This window comes from Anser cygnoides, chromosome 16 (genome assembly GCF_040182565.1).
Source record: "Anser cygnoides isolate HZ-2024a breed goose chromosome 16, Taihu_goose_T2T_genome, whole genome shotgun sequence".
Classification (NCBI taxonomy): Eukaryota; Metazoa; Chordata; class Aves; order Anseriformes; family Anatidae; genus Anser; species Anser cygnoides.
In genome coordinates, this window is record NC_089888.1 from 11,434,155 (window position 1) to 11,453,522 (window position 19,368).

The 19,368-nt window shown below is 52.8% G+C and overlaps 1 protein-coding gene across 7 annotated transcripts in view; it reads right to left on the reverse strand.

Moving 5' to 3' along the window:
- The window catches only part of CBFA2T2 (CBFA2/RUNX1 partner transcriptional co-repressor 2), a 63,578-nt gene that overhangs the window by 19,205 nt on the left and 25,005 nt on the right, over positions 1–19,368 (reverse strand). The window lies entirely within an intron of this gene.

Consider the following 19,368-nt stretch of genomic DNA (forward strand, 5'->3'; position numbering starts at 1 on the left):
TTCCTGGCCCACAAGGAAGCGCACGGGTGCCTGGAGGCAGCGCCAGCCCCTGCCGAAACCACAGCCCCTGCCCTTCGCCTCCCGCCTGCTGCCGAAGGCTGGGTGCCCAGGCAGCGCGCACCGCCCCGCGTTTGCTGCGCCTGGCCCCGAGATGACTCCTCCAAAACCACTGCCAGGTCTGAGCTGTGAGGCGGGTGGCATCCACGCCAGCAAGCTACCGAAATTGTCAAAGGGTCTTGAAAACAAGTCAACACAAGGCATCTGCAGCCGCTCTCCTGTGTGGGGCCTCCGGTGTCTAACGCAGCTTGGCTGGGGTGGCTGCACTCCTCGCTCCAGCATCAGGCTCCGAACTCATCCTCGGAAGGAAGCAAGACAGAAATAGGAAATACGTGCTAATGCAAGCCTTTTTTTGGTTTTGTTTTTAAATCCAGACAGAAAAATACTTCTGACACTATAAACGAAGCCTGAGCATCTCCGAAGAGCAGCCAAAACCTCCCCAGGAGGCACTGGGCACCGCAACCTCCGCTGAGCAGCGCGGGGCCACCCGACGCGAGCCATCCCTTCGGCAACGCGCTGACCACTTTCTGCTCCTCCGAGCGACGCCTGTCTCATTTGATTAGCTCACTAATGAGTTGTGACTGCGTTCCAGCATGCCCTTCACAAAAACGTTGACAGGTTTCCAGCATGTCCATCTGTGCCCTGGTTTGGGGGCGGCGTGGGGAGGGAAGGGGCTGCCAGTTGTCTTCCCCTTCCCCCCCTTGCGTGCAGCCCAGAGGATGCCATGCTTCGGGCCACCTGCTTTTTGGGCGATGGAGCCGAGGGCCCAGAGGAGCAGCTCGATGTGGTGCAACCATCAGCACCCGGCAGTGGTGAGCAGCGGGGCCAGTGGGAGTCCAGCGGGAGAGCTCCCCTGTGATCCAGCTGAGAAGAGATGAAACTCCGAGGCTTCGATGCTTGCAGAGGGTGAAATGGAGCAATTTTCTTCGGCTGCTGTTGGTAAGCGGAGACATCTGGACCCGCAAAATGGGTTTGTGCTCCCAGGAAAGCAAACGTCGCTGCTCAGCACGCTGCCAAAGGAGCTCGCAGCGCGTCGCAGGGACGGAGGCAGGCAGCAGAGCGACACGTGCGTGCCCCTTCCCTGCCAGGCAGGGCTCCTCTGCCTGGGTCTCCTCCGCCACGTGCAGCTCGGCTGGCGAGCTCCCTGCCGCGCGATGCCCCTGCCAAATGGGTGCTGGTCGTTGCTAGCATCTGACCGGGGCTCCTGCCACTTGCGCAGCCTGCATCACCTGCTGAAAGAGAGTGCTTCCGAATCCACCGTTGGAAAAACCAACACAGGGCAGCCACCGTCCTGACCTGCACCTGGGACAGCTGGCTCCTATAATTAAGGGCAGGCGATGCCTCTTTAAACTGCTGTTAGAGAGACCGCATGCCGTAATCAACCGCTGGTGGCATGCAAATGCACCCGTGCCACACAACACCGCTGTTTTTACAAATACCTGTCAGCTGTAAGAAAACCAGCTCTCGAATTCTGGCAGCTCCTATTAAACGCTGCGTTCCCGCAAAGAGAAGCGCTGAGTGGACAGCAAAGCCGTCTCGGGAACACCACCACCAAACCTGCTCCTCCGCCACTCCTGACAACGAAGCTGCCGCCCCCAGGAGCGCAGCCGCGGCGAGCTGGCAGGCGAGCCCTCCGCAGGCAGCCGCTGGCCGGGAATCCGCTCGGCGAGGCGCGAGCACCTGCCTTGCCACCGCGCGCCCTGCACGAGCTGGCTCCTTTATTTCCCCTATGCCACGTCCCCGCTAAAGCCAGCGAGGTAACAAATTCAGTTCGTTATTCCTAGCGTGGTTTTTTTTTTTCTGGTTGCAGGGCTATCTGGGGGAGGCAGGGGCAGCGATGAATATGTGTTGAGGACCTGTGTTTTCCTGCCACTTCAGCACCGCTGGAGTAACTGGGGTGGTGCGGCTGGAATCGCTGTGAAATCCACGCTCGTGGCGCTGCCACGGTAGCAGGTTTGTGTCTTCGCTTCAGCCTGCCTTCCAAAACCAGAATTTGCTAGGCTTTGCTACCACGAACAAAGCGGAGAGATACCAAAGCCACGGGAAACTACAATTAATTTTAACACAATAACGTAATAACGACACTAATACGATACTGCCAACTATTCAGACGCGTTTCGTCCCACTCACACGATTTGACACCAGCGTGCCTCTCCCTGCCATTCGTGCACAAACACAGCAGTCGTACAACCAACAACACACGGCCGCAGGAAGACCACCAGTGTTCGTGCACACAGGTAACATTCCAGCGGGTAGATCTATGGCAAGGGCTGGAGGAAACAAACCCCTTCTTTCCTCCCACCCTAAGCAAATGGAGCAGAGGAGCCAAAGAGTCAGAGCCTGGTCTGAGTTCGCTTGCTCCATCGGGGAAGAGAGACCAATCCTTTAGGTTTTTCTTCCTTCCTCCTAAAGCAGTCCTAGGGCATGTTAAATACGGCGCCGGAGCACCCGCAAAGAAAGCAGAGCTAATTAAGGTAATTTGCAGCGGGGACGGGGGGAAGTCAGATGGAGTTTATTCCCCCAAAATAAACCCAGTCACCGCCGTGCTACTGCACAAGGCACCGAACCCAAGCCCCGGGAGAAGCCAACACCTCCTCTTCCGGGCGCGCTGACAGACAGGCAAGAAGCAAACAGGACTGTTAAATTTAAAAGCTTCCTGCTAATGACCTGGGGCATCTATAAACACAGATAAAAACCATCTTTCTAAAACTCCCGATTTTTAGTCCAAACACATCCATTTAATGAGAGTCATGTGGGCAAAGCAGACCTTGAACAAGGACTCGAGTCAGCCTCCCGTTGACCCGCGGCTACAAACGAGCCAGCGGGTCTGTCCCTGGAGGAACGACGCCTTCCCCAACTCTTTCTTCCACATTTCAGTGTTTGGATATATTTACTTGCTCACCAACGGCAACACCCAGATGCACAGAGGATGCTGAGAAGCTCCTCAGAACGCCTGCGAGTCCCACCAGCACGCCAGCCACCTGAAACCGTGCTTCAGTGCCACCGGGGCTCTTTGGGTCACACCGCCAAAAAGAGCAATTCTTGTCAATGACCGAATGCTCCGAGTCTCAGAGCAGGACGTCTGCCTACACCGGTAATGTTGACGGGTTCTCCATCAGAAAGGCTTCCTTCCAACCCCAACCGAGACCTCGGTGCCGGACGCGCAGCCACCCCGGGCTCCTCACAGCCGCCGTCCCTGCCGAAGGGGGCTGGGCTGGAAGGTTTGCTCTCATGGCATCTCCTTTAGAAACATTTACAAATGTTGTGTCGTTATTTTTCCAACAGAGCCTGCAGGACACAGATTGAATGTGTTTATGGCACAACGCTTTTGCCATTGAGCTGCCAACCATCAAGACTTCGCAGCGCCACGCGCTAACTTGGCGCCCAGAAACAGCAAATGTCAACTGGGGAAGAGGATGAAGCGCCGTGGCCACGCGGGGCGGGTGGGAGAGCTGCCTTCACGGCCCGGGAAGTGCTGGAGATCCACATGGGAAAATGATTCACTTGGAGCAAAGCAAAACCCGAGCACGGCGATGCTGTTTTAGTCTTGGCTTGGTGCGAGAATTTCATATTCTCAAAAAGCTGATGAAGTCTGAAGAGCAGATTTCACAGCGATCGGAGTTACAGATTTCAGATGCTGCAAAGCTTCTGGCTGGATCGGGGACAGCTGTAGGCATATTTAAGTTTATGCTGCGTGCCCTACATATCGCGTGTCCCAGTTACGGACCCAGGTGTACAAGAGACCACGAGGTCTCCTGCGTGGAGAGGAGGAAGAGCCAAGCTGCACACATCACGCGAAAATCCAGGGCTCCGAGTGGTGCTCAGGGGAGAAGCCCCACGCTCTGCTCACCAAGGCTTGAGCTCCCTTGAGCTGTACGACGCAGGACATGCCTTGGAGCAGGCGGTCTGAACACCCAGACAGATTTCATTGGGTTTATTTTCTTCAAAGAAGTCTTCTGGCTATCGTGTTTAGTATAAAGAGAGTGTTGCTATGATAGGTAACCTCAGAAGAATGGCTAACATTTGCTCCCATTGTAAACTGTATAAAGAAGCCGCTTTATTAATCTCCTCGTGCTTGCGGGTTTGAGAAAAGGAAAAAGGCACGAGTAAAAATAGTCACACGTTAGGGACTATCTCAAATACTCTGGAGCTGAAATTAATTCTTAAATGCCTTTAGCAATTAGGGAGCAAACTAAGTAAAGAAAGAAAAATGCTGCGTGATGGAAGCAGGACGTTACCTTCCCCAGCAAAGCAGGACCAGGAGGAGCCCGAGGACGGCCGCGGATGCCCGGGGAGGCAGGCGGACAGCCCAGCACACCCGTCGCTCTGCTCTTGGCTCTGCAGAGCGATGCAAAAGCAGAACCCTTGATCTGGCGGCACCAGCTGAGCCCCGAGTTTGCAGAGAGCAAAGGGCACAGGAAGAGAGACAGCCACCGACACGATACAGAGAACGTAGAGCTTTATACAAATTTACATAATAACGTTTATACGGCACAACTAACACCATACAGCAACCCCTGTGTGAGCACAGGGAGTATGTGCTGGCTCTTAAACCCTGCTGCCAGCTCAAGAGAGTAAAGCCTTTCCTCTTCCTTTACAGGAAAGCGATTCAAGCCAGTGGCTGAGTGTTTGGAGGGCACACGCAGCACAGACATTGGTATCTCCAAGTATTTTTGATGCAGGTGTAGGATCCCCTTGGCTCTCTGTCGGCAGCTCAGAAGGCAGGAGGAACCTGCCTGCGCTGGCACCGATGCTGTGGCTCCTCCTGCCAAAAGCTGCACGGAGCCTGAACTGTTTCTCACAAACCCGTTCGGTAGATTCAGGCACTCCAGCTTATCGTGCTCCAGCTTTTTGTAGAAGTCAAAACATGAAACACGTTGGAAGAAATAAGGAAGAAGCACGTTAAATAGGATACAGTGCCGCACAGCTTTTCGCTTCTGCAGCTTGCAGGATGGAGACGGCAGTCTCAAAATGAGACCCCGTCAGCACGGCTTGGGCCCTGACAAGGTTTTGCTTTTAGTCGATGTCTTCTGAACACATCCCTGTCCACAACGGGTTTGTCTAGGGGTTCAAAGTCAGAGGAGTGAAGTAGGTAATGGCTTCAGGCGAAGAGAAGAGGTTTAATTGGAGCAAATGTTTTCACCTTTCATATAGAATAGGCAGAATGTGCCCCAAACCTAAAGAGCCACCCTCAAGAGCCACCCCTCACCTCAAAGCGAAGAGCCCCAGGTTCAGCCCTGCCTCTCCGGCTGCTGTCCGGAGCAGAGCCCAAGGTCAGGTCTGGCACGACAAAGCTGTCGGGCACGACAAAGCTGTTGGGCACGCGGGCGCTTGCTTGGAGCCGGCCACGCAGGCACCTTCTGGAGCCCACTGAAAGGCAGAGACCTCCGAGGGCAGCTCAGCCCGTCCTAAAATATTCATCAAAGCAGGTGAGATGAGCCACGCTCTAGATGTGCCTCCATTTCCACTGGCCCTAGCACCTCAGATGACCGCTTGGACTAGAGGCATAAATAATAAAATGCCTACAGGTCAGCCAGATGAACCCTTCTAGAAACAGCCCTTTGAAGCAGAGGCTCATTTCCCCTCCCCGTTTAAATGGGTAAAAGTCACAGGTTTAGGTTAAAGCAACACAAAGCTTGTCTAAATGGAAGAGAGACCATTTGCAAGAGGGAAGCTGAGGACCCCGGTGCCCTCTCCGGTGGCTGGCAGGACCCTGCCAACGGTCTAGGAGAGTTCCTTTAACATAACGGACCTAATATATTGTCCTGGAGAACAGGCCAGGGAAATGGCCCCAAAGCCTCCCTTCCAGCCCAGCCGTGTCTGGGATTACAAGGGCCCGCTGCAGCAGGCTTGCTTTGCAGGGTTCCCTGTTGATAATCTGAATGCAAACGAGAGGCAGCATCAGTGTAACCTGACCCGATAATGTAAATAGGGTGAAATGAAATATGGTTCGCCACCTCCCCAGCTTTGGCGAATGTTTATTTTGAATAACATGCTTATCTGCTCCAACTGCTCACCATCTGTTTTCAGTCTCCACCAAGCTAATATTTTTCACATTTAGGAACTGAGAAATGGGAAGAATTACATTTAAATTTTATTAACATCTTTCCTCTGCTCTAAGGTTGCCTTTCCCTCCCCTTGACAGCTCTAAGCCATCTGCAGAGCACCTTTGCAGCTCTCCAAGGCTTGCAGATAACCTCTCATCTGCATGCAAAGCAACAGAGCCGTTACTCAGGCTTCCAGCAGACGCTGTTTACGGCTGCTCCATCGCAATCTCTCCATCACCTGCTTCCAGGCAGCTCCCCAAAGCTCAAAATGAAATCACGTCGCCTAGGAAAGACCCAATATTTTATCTTTTTGCAGCATCACTGCATCAGAAAGCGACGAAAGGGAAAGGCAGAAGGTAAGCATCGGAAACAAAGCAGCTGACGCCGCAGCCCGAGGAAGACAAGGAGGACTGGGTTAACTAAGTCCTCACCGGGGGACAGGGAGATGGGAAGAGGGAGAGCGAAGAGGTCTGAAGTTAGGAGGTTACATTTCTACACAAATATTGACATCTGTTTGCATTCAGGGTGGCTTCCAGCGGTCTCCATTTGCTCGAGTCAATAAATGAGAACTTACAGGCAGAACCGGGGGACACGAGCATGAAACGGGTCAGTGGCAACGCTGGTCAACTGAGTCCACTCGCTCCTGTCCGCCTGCCTCCGCGCTGAGGCGGGGAGTTGTATAAGACGATACTACAGCATCTGTTGCAGCGGGTAACTTATGTTACTGCAGGGATACTTCCTCCGCTAAACGCCATCAGCCTATTTTTACACTGTTTTGCTTGGGTTTATAGCACATCTAGGCTCCTGATCTGCGAGATGCTGTGGGAGTGGAGAGGACTCGGCACCTCGCAGGAGAGCCTCGCATCGCTCAGGAGGGAGCTGCTGAGTCTGGGACAGGCATTTTATAAATCAAAAATAAACGCGTGTAGCTCCATTGCCATCTATTTCTCTCCCACACACAGCTGTTTCACTTTAAATCTCAATTCAATACGAAGCTTGGATAGAAGAACTTGAAAGAGCAAAGTATTTTATCGTTCGCAACCAGTCCAGAAAGCAGTTAATAAGGGAAATAAGATTAATAATTTATTCCTGAAGGCAGACTGCAGATCGTTATCTGTCTTGCCCTTCAGTGATTTTTATAAAAACCTATTAATGTTCCTGACTCTACAGACTCATCAGTAGCCCAGGTTGGACTTTGCAGCAATTCTCCTCTGCTTTGTTCCCAACCAGATGGGATGGATCCATACCGGAGCCAGCGGTGCAAACCAAGGGCTGCAGAAATCCACCCCGCGAGCTATTATTGCATCTAAAATCCCCCACAGGCTTGCTCAGGGCCCCCAGATTCTCGTAGTCTTGCTTCTGCAAGGAAACAAACCAGCATGGTACCCCCGGTATCCCCACACCACGGAACAAGTGGACACGTTGCTCAGGGACATGATTTAGCACTGGACTTGGCAGTGTTAGGTTGATGGTTGGCTTTGTGATCTTAAGGGTCTTATCCAACCTAAATGAGTCTATGATCCTATGAGTAAGCATTAAGACAGGGAAAGCTGGCCGAACAGCCACCCACAGCTGGCTCAGCAGCCACCTGGGAGCTGGGGCTGCTTACCAAGAAGCCGTCTCAACCCCTGCCCTCCCTGCACGGCTCACGCCCAAGCAAACGCATTTGGGGACTCGGATATCAGGAGTTGGCTCCAAGCTTCGGCTCCCTGGCATCGAAACCAAGGCAGCGGCCAGGATTTCGCCTTCAAGGTGGAAAGCAAAGCGCTGTGGGGATCAGGAGAGCGCTCCCCCCGAGCCAACCCCGGCACGGCTCAGCCCACCCGGCCGGGTTATAACCGGGGCCTCGTCGGAGCCAACTGCATTCGACCAATGCCCGAGACGCCCGCTGCTTAGTTTCATTAGCTGCTGCTAAAGAGTTGGTCATTCTTCCATTCGTTTACTGCTCCTTTTAAAGTCACAGAATCAAGGCTTTTTTTTTTTTGTCGTTTTCAATCGCCCCCACTATTCCGATACGAGGAGGTATTTTCTCCCCCGCACCATTTACTTATTAGGCTCAAGCGTTTCGAATGCCAGACGCTGGCAGCCCTGGCTGCCACACAGACGATTCTGACAACCACGGAAGAATCAGTCCCCAGAAGCCTCTGCCCGCCACCCGCCTCTCCCAGCACCCCGGCTGCGTTTGGGCGCGGAGCGGAGCGGCGGAGGCTGGCGCGGGCTCTCCAGATGGGAACATCTGCCTCTCGTTTGCCACGGGGAGAAAACACGAGGAAGATTAACGGTTCCCGAGCCCGGCGGAGCCCAGACACAACAAGTACAAAAGGGATACGATTTAGAAAGAGTCTCGGAGCAACAGCTTGGTGTCAGGTTTTTTTTTGTTTTTTTTTTCTGAAATGACCATTTTGTGGGACTTATTCATACAAAGAAAGGTCGTGTTTGGAACAAATAGATCGAGTTTCACTTACAGCAAATGCTGCGTATAGCGAAAGCAAGAATTGAGTTAACCGCGCTTACAGGGGTGACATACAGCACTTCTACCATCTCTGCCAATCTTTTGGCATGAGAGGGCATTAAAGAAGTTGGCTTTAAGGGCTTGTCCCCGAAGGCCTGCTCTTTCCAGCCTCCGCTCGGCAGCACCGAGCGTGCAAGGCGGCCCCTGCGCCTCAAGGCCAAAGCCACCAGCTCTGCTGCCCGCCCCTTGCACACCACCGGTGTCTTGCAACCTTCCTCCCCCTCCTTGATGCTCCTCAGGAGCACGTCTTGGTTACGGAGGTACCCATTTAGAACAAACCCCAAACTCTTCTTACTCCTAATTAGTGGCCTAGTTTTTGGTATCTATTCGGTGCCCACCAGTTTTAGCAGGCTTTCAGCACAAGCCCTTCTCTGGGAAAGCCAGCCTGTTGTACAGGGTACTTACAGCACGAAATTCATTTCATCCTCCGGTCCGTTAAGGTAGGACTCAAGTTTCACAAAACAAAACCTCCAGTATGGGTGAGACTGCCTTCAAAACTTTTGCAAGTACTGCTTTTAAAACAAAGCTGTGCTAAGATCTGCTAAGGTTTAAAGAAACTAATTTGTCCTGAGAATTCCCCTATGTTATATAGAACAACTTTGCACTATAATTTGCGGCGCGGAAATGTTTTTTCTTTCTGCTTACATTAAACACTATAGACTAGATAAAGACACAACTTTCATGCCTGAAAACGGGTGACCCCAAAAGGAGAACAGTCACTAAAGTAAGCTCAAACTTTTGTAAATGTTTTCTACCTTTGCAGAGGCTTTGAGACCGCATTTAGGATATGATTTTATCTAGCACTCATAAACCCTTTTAAAACTTGGACCGCTTGCCATTTAACAAGCGGCTCCACCCTTCCCCTGCTTTCCAGATGGAATACATATGCGCTGAGCTCCATTTTGTTACCTTCCTTTTCAACACAGCAGTATCGGAGAAGTGACAGTATAGCCCAGGGAGCAGCATTTAATTGGCATCCTCTTATTACTAATTAGCTCTGAGGGGCTCTCCACAGCTCCTAATGGTCAATGGAAACGTATCCGCTGATTTATATGGGCTCGCAGCAGAAAATTACGAGATGCTGGTGCAGACTTTGAGGAGCAGCCCCGGCAGGAGAAGCAGCCCGCGGAGCAGCCTGCGTGGGGCCAGCAGCACGGAGGCCGTCACCGGCTGCAGGACGGACTCACCCCGGCACAGGCACGACGAGCAGGGCGTGCGCAACGTCGGCAGCACTCGCTGCTTACCATCTATCGACGAGGAGACGTGGACACGGCAGATGTCAGCTACGCATCTCACCTCTGCTCCAGCTCCCGGAGCCTGGGACCCTCTGCAGCTGCCCCACCTCACTCTTTAAAAAAACAGCCCAGGGAAGGGAACCTTCCGGAAACATTTCTGCAGCAGCAGGGCTGTGATTTTGCAGCGCCCTTCTGTTCCCAGGCGGCTGAGCTGCGGTGCTGCAAAATCACAGCCACAGCTACGACGCTGCAGCCGCCGATGCAGCCCTTTCTTTGTGCAGGGCTGCTGCAAAACGTTCGGGTGAGCACTGAGAGCGATGCTCCCAACCCAAGCACCCTGCCTGGTATGCACAGGCTGTAGCAGGGAGCATCGGACAGCTCATATATCTTGCAGACAGATCCTGCAGCCTCCACACTGCGAGTTTGGTTCATTGCTGGAAGCAGAAAAAAAGCCACGATGGTCTGCTCCGAACCACCAGGCTGCTGACCCTTCTTTTTCACTGCCCAGTGTTTTATTCCCCAGATCTTAATTTTAGTAGGAAAAATAAAGTTGTGGAAGAGAAAGTGATTTTCTAGCCAATTCTGTAAGAAATTTAGCAGATGTTGAGAAAGACGCTGTTTCTAGGTCACTGCAGTGAGCCCTTTTGCTTAAGGGCTTCCCACCAGCGGTCCCTCTCTCCTCGCTACGTGATGAATCCTTGCCTGCCCAGGATCAGTCATCCGGGATGCTCCCTTTGGGAAAAACCTCGCGTCAAGCAGGGTCCATTTCATTTGCTGGTGCATTGTTAACCTCCGCGCTTGCAGACATGCCATTTCAAATGAAAGAGATCGAGGTCAAACCACTTGCCTCTGCATCATGACACGTGGCCACCGTGCTCCGTCCCAGCTGACGTTTGCAGAGCCGCTGCGGGTCCCAGGCAAGCCTGTGCCTGCTTTGCAGGGGACGAAGCAGAGAAGCAGGCAGCCCATGCACTGTCACGAGGCTGTTCTGCTTCTACAGAAGCTCCCACCCATCCTTAAGAGGATCTTTCTGACCAACGCGTCCAGCATAGCAAATCCTCATGTCCCAGCCCCGATGCTTCTGGCTGCAGACTGCCACCTAAATCCCCCTCCGATTTCCAGCACACCACGAGGGAAGTCGCTCATCACCAGGAGGGCTTTAGGAGCAAAACCGCAGGTTTTCAGCTGCACTTCCAAGCATAGCCAAACCAGGAGGGCCAGCTAAAACACCGCAAGGATGGGCAACCTGGGCACAGGCTGGGCAGCCCCAGAGGCGGCACGCTGCAGGGCATGCCCACGCAGGGCCAGGGCTGGGAGAAAGCTGCTGAGGGCAGGGTTTATGGGGTCTTGTGTTCTCCAAGAACCCAGAAATGGTTAGAGAAGAACAGCGGCAGGCAAACACAGGCCTCCTTCAGGAATGGCACCCCTTTCTATGGAAGCGTTTCTTCCCTGAACATCTCTGAGATTAGATGGTGCCTTCACAGTGATTCTGCCTCGCTGGAGCAGAGTTTTCCTTACGTGCATTTTCCGTAAGTTGCCCCAGTTCTCAGTCCTGCCCTGCTCTGCCCGAATGAAGAGGCACACAGTGCAGACACACACCTTACAGAAATGTGTATCCTACACACAGCAGGGGCATCTCAGAGCACCTGGAGGGTTAATACTACAGGAGGTCTGAGGGGAACAGCCTGAAAGTTACCAGAGGAGGAAACATTCTCATTTAAAATAAGAGGATGGATTGAAAGCCACAACCAACTCTTCTTAAAGTCAGTGAATAATTGAAGATTTCAGAATTTTTAAGCCTAATTACCAAAGATCCACGGGAGGATGGTTTAAGTCAGAAGCTTCAAAACAATGATTCAGGATTGCATCCCTCTTCCCTTCCTCCTTCTCCCAAGCTCTGCTGCTCAATGATTTGGTTCCCATCATTATAAATCAACCTCAAAAAACATCACTGACTGAAAAAATAGCTAGTACTGAGCAAACCTGGATTTCTTGTAGCATCATGGATGCACTGAGCATGCAGGGACCTGAAGCTAACGAGAATGGGTCCAGCAGGTCTGGTGTCTAAGGGGTGTCTGATGAGTAGAAAATACTCAGACTGAACAATATAGGAACTAATATAGGAACTAAATATAGGAACTAAGATAAAAAAAGTCCACTCATATGAGACAGACCCAGAAATACCAGCACCCCAAGCAGCACACCAGAAACTGGTCAATAGCACCAAGTAAAAAAGCACAAGCACTTCTTAAAGAAGCGAGAAGATCTCAAGGCAGAAGATCACCATCTGTACCAATCAACTAGACCACAGAGAGGCAAAAGTAATACCAAGGACGCCTGAAGCTATTACCAAAAGCCTAAATTAAACTAGAAAAAGCCAACCTGCTTGTAAAGCACAGAGCAGGGCAGGTGTGAGTCCTGAAGCTCATCGTGGTCAGGAGGGCTGGTCAGGTGAAAACAGAGGTCTTCTTTGCCAGAACAAGAAAAAACATCCAAACGCTGCCCAGAACGAAGCAGCCACAGAAGGACAAAGGAAAAATGACTGGAAGAGCCTCCTTGGGTCCCTGGAGGATGACGCCAATGGCCTGCTCGGTCCCAAACGCAGGGCAGGGCCCGACAGGGCTGAGGAACAGGAGCTCAGGCGCTGCCGACCAGCCCCAGGGCTAACACTGCGCCAAACGTGACCTAAAACAAGGTCTCCATGAAACCAGAGGCCCGCAGCGTGCCGGAGGGGTACAGAAGTCATTTCCACCCCTGGCGTTAACAATTCCGTGCAGGTGCCCAAGCCCCAAGGGAGGGCCGCAGGCGTCCCCTGCCCCCTAGCCAGCCGGGGCTCTGCCCCTTTCCCAGAGGTGCCCCGTCCCCTCGGGTGCTGAGCACGGTACCTGCGGCCCAGCGAACCCTCACTCCTGATCGACGACAGGCACAGGATCCCTGCCAAGAGGACGTTTGTGAGAAAAACTCCTCACATCACCACACAAACCGCTCCTCCCTTCGCCCTGCACCCAGCCAGCTTTCCACAATCCCGCCGCGCTGGGCCCTGGCAGCGAGGCACGTGGGGCGGATTTTAAAGGCATCTGGGAGAGAGATGGGGTGGGTGGGCACCTACAGGCCTGTAAGGTCTTTTGAAGCCAAAGCCCCATACAAGCAGACAGACACCATACGGACACGGTCGGCGCAGGCGGAGGTCTCCCATGGACTGCCCTGGTGGCTTCAGAGCTCCCCAGGGGATGGAGTGAAGGGGGGGCTCGGCCCAGCTCCCAGGGGACTGGGATGCAAACGGGGTGGCTGCTGATGCACTTGTTTCCAAATCATCGTCCTGCAACGGCACAGAAAGGGCTTCAAACTCCTAGGTCTGTCCGCGGGTTGCCACAAACTAGCCAGCAGTAACCTGCTCGCCATCACCTGGAGCGCTGACAGAGGTTAAACAAGAAGCGTGACCACCACAACTGCCAACTGGGAAAGAGAGACGGCACCCCACAAACCAACAAGTGGAAAAAAAAAAAAAAAAACAACAGCAAAAAAAAACAAGTTTGTTTTAAGCTGCTATCCTCCCCCCAGTCACAGCAAAGCCTGTGACACAGTGCCTATAAATTCCCCCTAATGATGCAGCAGCCAGGCAGGGACCCATCTGTGCCTGGGCACAGGTGAGACTTTTCACTATCATGTAAGTGCAGGCTGCCTTTCAATTACACTCACCAGCCCATTAGGCAAATGAGATTTGCATATGAGAGGATAAATAGAAAGTCAAAAAACAGGCCCCGAAGTAAAATACGTTTTATACCCTACATGCAAGCACCGCTGGCCGCCGGGTCTGTGGGAGGACAGGGACAGCAAGCTCGCTGCTCAGCCCAGGGCTGCGCCTGATGCTCTTTGGGTTTCTGCCGGGGTGCTGGTGTACTTCTGAGGACAGGCATCTGTGTGCCCTGCACCCCCATCTCCCTAAAAACATGGCCATTTCTGTAGGGCTCTGCATTGTCTTTGGGTCCTGTCCTGCAGCAGGCTGGAGAACAGATGAAAATATTGCAGGCTCAAAAGCATTTAAATAGATTGCACCTGGGCTTCAGTCCCGCACTCAGGCAGGACCGAGTACTGCACAGCACTGAGCTCCAGGACTATTTCCAGCACCCCAAGGATGCACAACCAGCGCATGCTGCCCAGCAGTATGGGATTACACCGGTGTCCGATGTCACCGAGGGCATTTGCGTGGAATAAACAGTCCTGCTCAGGTGATCCCGAAGAATTAATCTGCCTACAAGTACTTTTTTTTTCCTGGTGAGTTTATGCAAAACAGACACAACCCAGCTCATCTCCCAGAATCCAGATGGCACTTGCAAACCTTGTCTGTGTATCAAATGTTGTTTTTTAGATCAAGTGTCCCTGGTTGACAACACAGAACTTCATGATGCTATCTTTAGAGAGGCTCTTCTGCACAGAAACACCCTTTGAGCATACGTTACAGGGAATATGCTAATGCAGCAGGGTGTTTTCAGCGGACGGAAACGTGTCTGCTCCTGGGAGCCCACACAGCCCAGCACACACCGAGCCTGGCTGAAGATGAAGGGTAATCCAGCCCGCCCGTGAGCCCCCGCGGAAGAGATCTACCAATAAGTTAAGATTGTAGAGAAAGGTTAACTTCCAACACCACAGAGATGCAGGATGAGCCGATGGCAAAGGCCACATGCACGCAAGAATTATGCTTACCCCAAACCCTGCTAAATGACTTAGAGTGGCTGAACACAGACAGCAAAATCCAAGCTTTGGTTCCTTCATTTCTCCTGTAGGGTTGGAGATGCCTTCCCCCCTTTGCTATTCACCTAAATACAAGGGCCCAGTAACAAGTCGGTGATTTACTTCCCCAAAGTCTTTATTTCCTCCTCCAGATTTTATGTAAAGATAAAAGCAGCTCAAGCAAAGTTATGTTTTTAAGCACTCCATTAATAAAGAACAGAACTCCAAAGCCTTCTGTTTCACGTACTCCTGAGATAGTAACGTTTCCCTTGATACAAAAGTAGTAGTAGTTGTTAAAAAACACCCCTCCAAACCCTAACCTTGAGGTGTTTTCTATGCTCCTCAGCTCCAAGATCAAGAAAGCAATCATTAGCCACATGTGAAAATGCCTGAAAAACCAACCCTGACCTGTACGTGCTGCCACCGGGCAGCACAACAGCATTACAAACGCTGGGGGAAGACAAAGGCGGCTGCAGACACAGAAAAGGTTACGGCACAGCTCATCTCCCAGACCAGAAGGCGACACCAGCGGCGGCGCGGTGGCTGAAATAACCCATCTCACCCGCTGCTGAAAAGAACATTTCAGAACAGCGACATCAGGTAAAGCAGCTTCTTCTGAAAAAGAAAGTGATCCAGGAGGTAGCTCCTTCCATATTGCAGGCATTCACAGTAAACACCATATGGCCTGTTAATTTAATTAGGGAGAAGAAACCCCCTAAGTTTGAGATTTGACTTTGAAGGGTTTAAAACAAGTCTGAGGAAAATTGCTCAGGATACTGCGTGCGGTTGTTTTACTGGCTTCATCCATCCTGCTGACCCCATTACCTGGCGACTCACCTTAGGGGGCTGGTTTTTTTTTTGTTTTTGTTTTTTACAAGCCTACTGCCAGATGTGCACAACCCGCCCCACGCTGGGCAGCTCGGCCAGGGTGGGTCCGTGTCAGGTAGGAGGCACGTGCAGCAAGTGACCCGATTGCTTCAGTAAAACCCATCTCCTCAGGTGCCGACCCGAGTTTTATTCTGAGTCCTTCTCACAAACCACACTGGCGGAGCCCACTGTCAAGGCAGGGTGGTCCTCGGGGTGGAAGGACAAACGCCAGGGAACCTACGTGAGACGCACAGCCTCCGGACAAGCCTGGTCCTCGCCTGTACGAAACTTGGCACTCCTACTCGTCAGGTCAACCAGCCAAGCCCCAGCTGCTCCCAAAGACATGGACGTGCCTCAGCATCTTCCAGGCTAGCAGGAAGGATGCTCTGCCCAAAGATGCTGCGTTATCTGAACAAAAAGACTTTTCTGTTTTTAACACACCTTCCAGTGAGTAGCTGGGGGAAAATGAGAATTCCCTTCTCGGACTTGGGCAGAAAGCAAGGCCAGAGGTTGACCATCCCAAGCATCCTAATACGGCTCCTCCACTGGAAGGGCCATATTCTAAAGACTCAGCACAACCTGGAAAAAAAACTGAGAAGGAAAGTAAAAATAGTCTGTAACAGTTTTCCTTAGTTTTGCTTCAATCTGGACAATTACCAGTTCTTAACAGGTTGCTCTAAGGAGAGAAGAGAACATCTATGATCTTCTCTAGACAGAGACTCGGATACATTTATGGGTTTCAGATTCAGATACATTTATGGGTTTCAGACTCGGATACTTTATGGGTTTCAGCAGTGCAGGGGCATGAGCTGCCCAGGGCATCACCAGCAAGGAACGACGCAGACCCTCGGGGATGTGGCTGCTGGGGCACTCCAAGAAGGCAAAGGCAAGGTTTGTATCCGTTAAACCCGCTGATCCTCTACAAAATAGCCTCTCGGGCTGCAATGAGGCTCACGGGGCGTGGAAGGGCTTTCTTCTCCAGCCAGCCCGCTGAGCTCCAGGCGGTGCACGCAACAGCTCGTCCAGGGCGCTCCGGAGAACACCGGCCCCCAGCGAGCTGCTCAGCCAGGAGCCATCAGCTGCAGTGCTGCAGCTTGAACAAACTCCTCCTGGGAGACCCAGCGAGTCCCATGGGACGCCCAGAGCTCCTCCGTAGGAGCACGCGATCCATCCTCCCTCCTTCTGGACTGTCCTGGTTTCGGCTAGGAACCACCCGGCTGCTCCAGTGCTGCTCTGGAGCGAGAAACCCAGAAGAGATTTGGGGTTTGGGTGCCATGCAACCTGCTGCCCTCTGCATGCACTGTACTGGGGGAAAAATCACACTCCCAGAATTCTGCAGCCTCGATTTGCACCTAGTTTCCCTTCAGCTCCTCTCAACATTTGACTACACTAAGAAACTAACAACCAAACTGTTTGTTTTTTCTTCCTTTTCTATCCAGACCCACGTTGGGATCTGCTCGTCTGTTTTATAGGTGTGGTATAAAAACATGCCAGGGAGACGGGTTTCCCATTTTCTGATTAAAAAAAAAAAAAGGCAAACAAAACCCAACAACAATCATTGAAAGACCACCAGACTTTTTCCTGCTAGCAAGAGACCTCCTCTCAGGACACTGCAAAGATTTAATTTACTGCCACTTGCCCTCTGGCTATTTTACATTTATGGGGTGGGGGCTGAAGAAAGGAAGAAGGCAGGGAGAGGGTGTAATTAGCTTTCCTTGTAAAATGTTCATCGCAGTTGTAACAGTGCCTGGGATGCAGAGCCTATCGGGGGCTTAATAGATTTCAGGGCATTGTTCTTCGGGAGTGCTGAAGTGTGTGTGGGGTGGGGGGAATAAAAATAAAAAAAAAAAAGGGGAAAAAAATCAATAAGTGGATCCTACTTCTTGCCACAACCCCATATGGAAGTAATCAAGCACGAGGGTGGCAGCTGGGGCCAATAACAGTCACCTGCAGTTGAGGGACGTGGGGGTTTCGGATGGGTTTTTAATGCTAATTTCCTTGGGAAACAATGAGGGAGCGAGCGGGGCGCAGCAGACGAGGGCGGATGAATAGGGAGCAGCCGGAACAATAGCTGCACCTGGTGCTGGGCGCAGCGGCACAGAGCCGGCACGCGGCAGCAGCGCACGGCACATCTGTTCCCCCACAGCCACCCGCTCCCCCGACGCTCCGCCAGCATCCTAAGCGAGGCGAGGGCTTCCAGCGCGCCCGGCTTGCCGCACAGCAACAGGTTTGAGTCGTGGCGAGGCTGCGGCGGGCTCCGCGCGCATCCTCCTCCTCCTCCTCCTCCTCTTCCTCCCCAGCTCGGCTGGGGTGGCTCAGTGGGGGACCGTTACTGATGCCTTGGGGAATTGGGTGGGTTTTTCGTTGGTGGTTTTTTTTTTTTTTGGTGTCCTGTTGCTGTACGGGAAACCGACTCTTGGACCTCCCCCAGGAGCGGGGAAAACCCAGCAGCAGGTCTGCAGCAGTCCTGGTTCTTCACAGTGGTCTCGGGGCCGTCCCCCTTCGCCCCCACACATCCCACGGCTGGGAGCGAGCCCAGGGAATTCCATACACATTATCCTAAAGCCTTGAGCTTCGCTTATAAAAACGCCACTGCACCGCCCCTATAAAAGCCACGATAGTTACACTTTAAAATGCTTTGGAACCACTGAAATTGCTCTTGTCCTTTCGCACGTGAGCGGCTGACACGCGGAGCGGTGGGAAGGTCGAGGGCCTGCCTCACAGACTGCTTGCAGAGCCGGGAACCAAACACGAGCCTCTCTGCTCAGCTGAAGGCTCGCTGCCCACCAGTTCCTCCCGGCTCCTGCTCTCAACAGCCGCTCGGTTTTCCAGCTCCCACCAGGAGCAGTTCCCCGAACGCCACGTCAATTAGGACAAAAACTTTAACGGGCTCCCAGAAAGCTGCAGGGACGCTGTCCCCAGGGTCCACCCCGGAATTTCTCTCAAAACCCGCTTCATACCTAGCCCTGACAAGCAACCCAATACGGAAATATTCACTAGGTGCTGGGATAAAGCAAAGCTTCCCACCTAACCCAGAACAGGTCAGCTCCTGTATTACGGGGAAAACCCAACCAGCAGCAGATTTCGACCACCTCCAGTTCAGATTGAAGACACCAGCCAGCGTTGCCTTAAATCCATTACATATGCCCAAGTCCTCAGCTGACTTCGTTCAGCTGTCCAGCTGTATTATAAACATTGTGCGTGCACGTCAAGCAAATCTTGTTTTTTGTCCAAACCCTAAAAAAAAATCAGAGCTGAAAAAAGCAAGAGCCACCTGGCTCACCCATCCCAAGGCAGCCGTGCAGAAGAGCTCGCAAAAACCTGCGCTCACGGGGCAGTTCGGGCAGCGAGGAGCTGCCCTGAGAGCTCAGCCTGGCTTCGGAAGTCAAACCATGTTCTTTCCCTCTTGTGCCCTGTCCCCCAGCAACAACTGGTGCGAGCCAAAAGCCACGGGGAGCGCCGTGCAGCAGCACCCCGTGCTCTCTGAGATGGAGGTGAGGCGATCTGGGGCTGGCACAAAATCCCACCAGCAAGGCTGCAGCAAGAAAGGAAAGCCGCCTCTCCTGGGGGCACGGCTTCTGTGAGGTTAAGAGGAACAAAACAGGAACAAAACCCAAGAGCCTGACCACCGGTTCCCTCAGGTTTTGGCTTCGGCGGGTCGAACACCCCCTGCACGCCCAGCGGATGCAGCCTGCAGAAAGCGCAGGGCCCTGGAGGCCGGCAGGGGCCCTCCCTCCCGTCACCCGCCGGCGCAGGACCCGGGCTGGCAGCGCTGCTTTGGTCTTTTCGCTGCTAAATGGAGTTTCTGCTCTTTTTCCTAGGGGCGCTCCCTGCGTAATGCACTCCTCAGATTAACCACTTATTCTCCGTGCCTCTAGTGATTCTTGTCCCTCCTCAGAGCCTTCAAATCCCTGCCTGC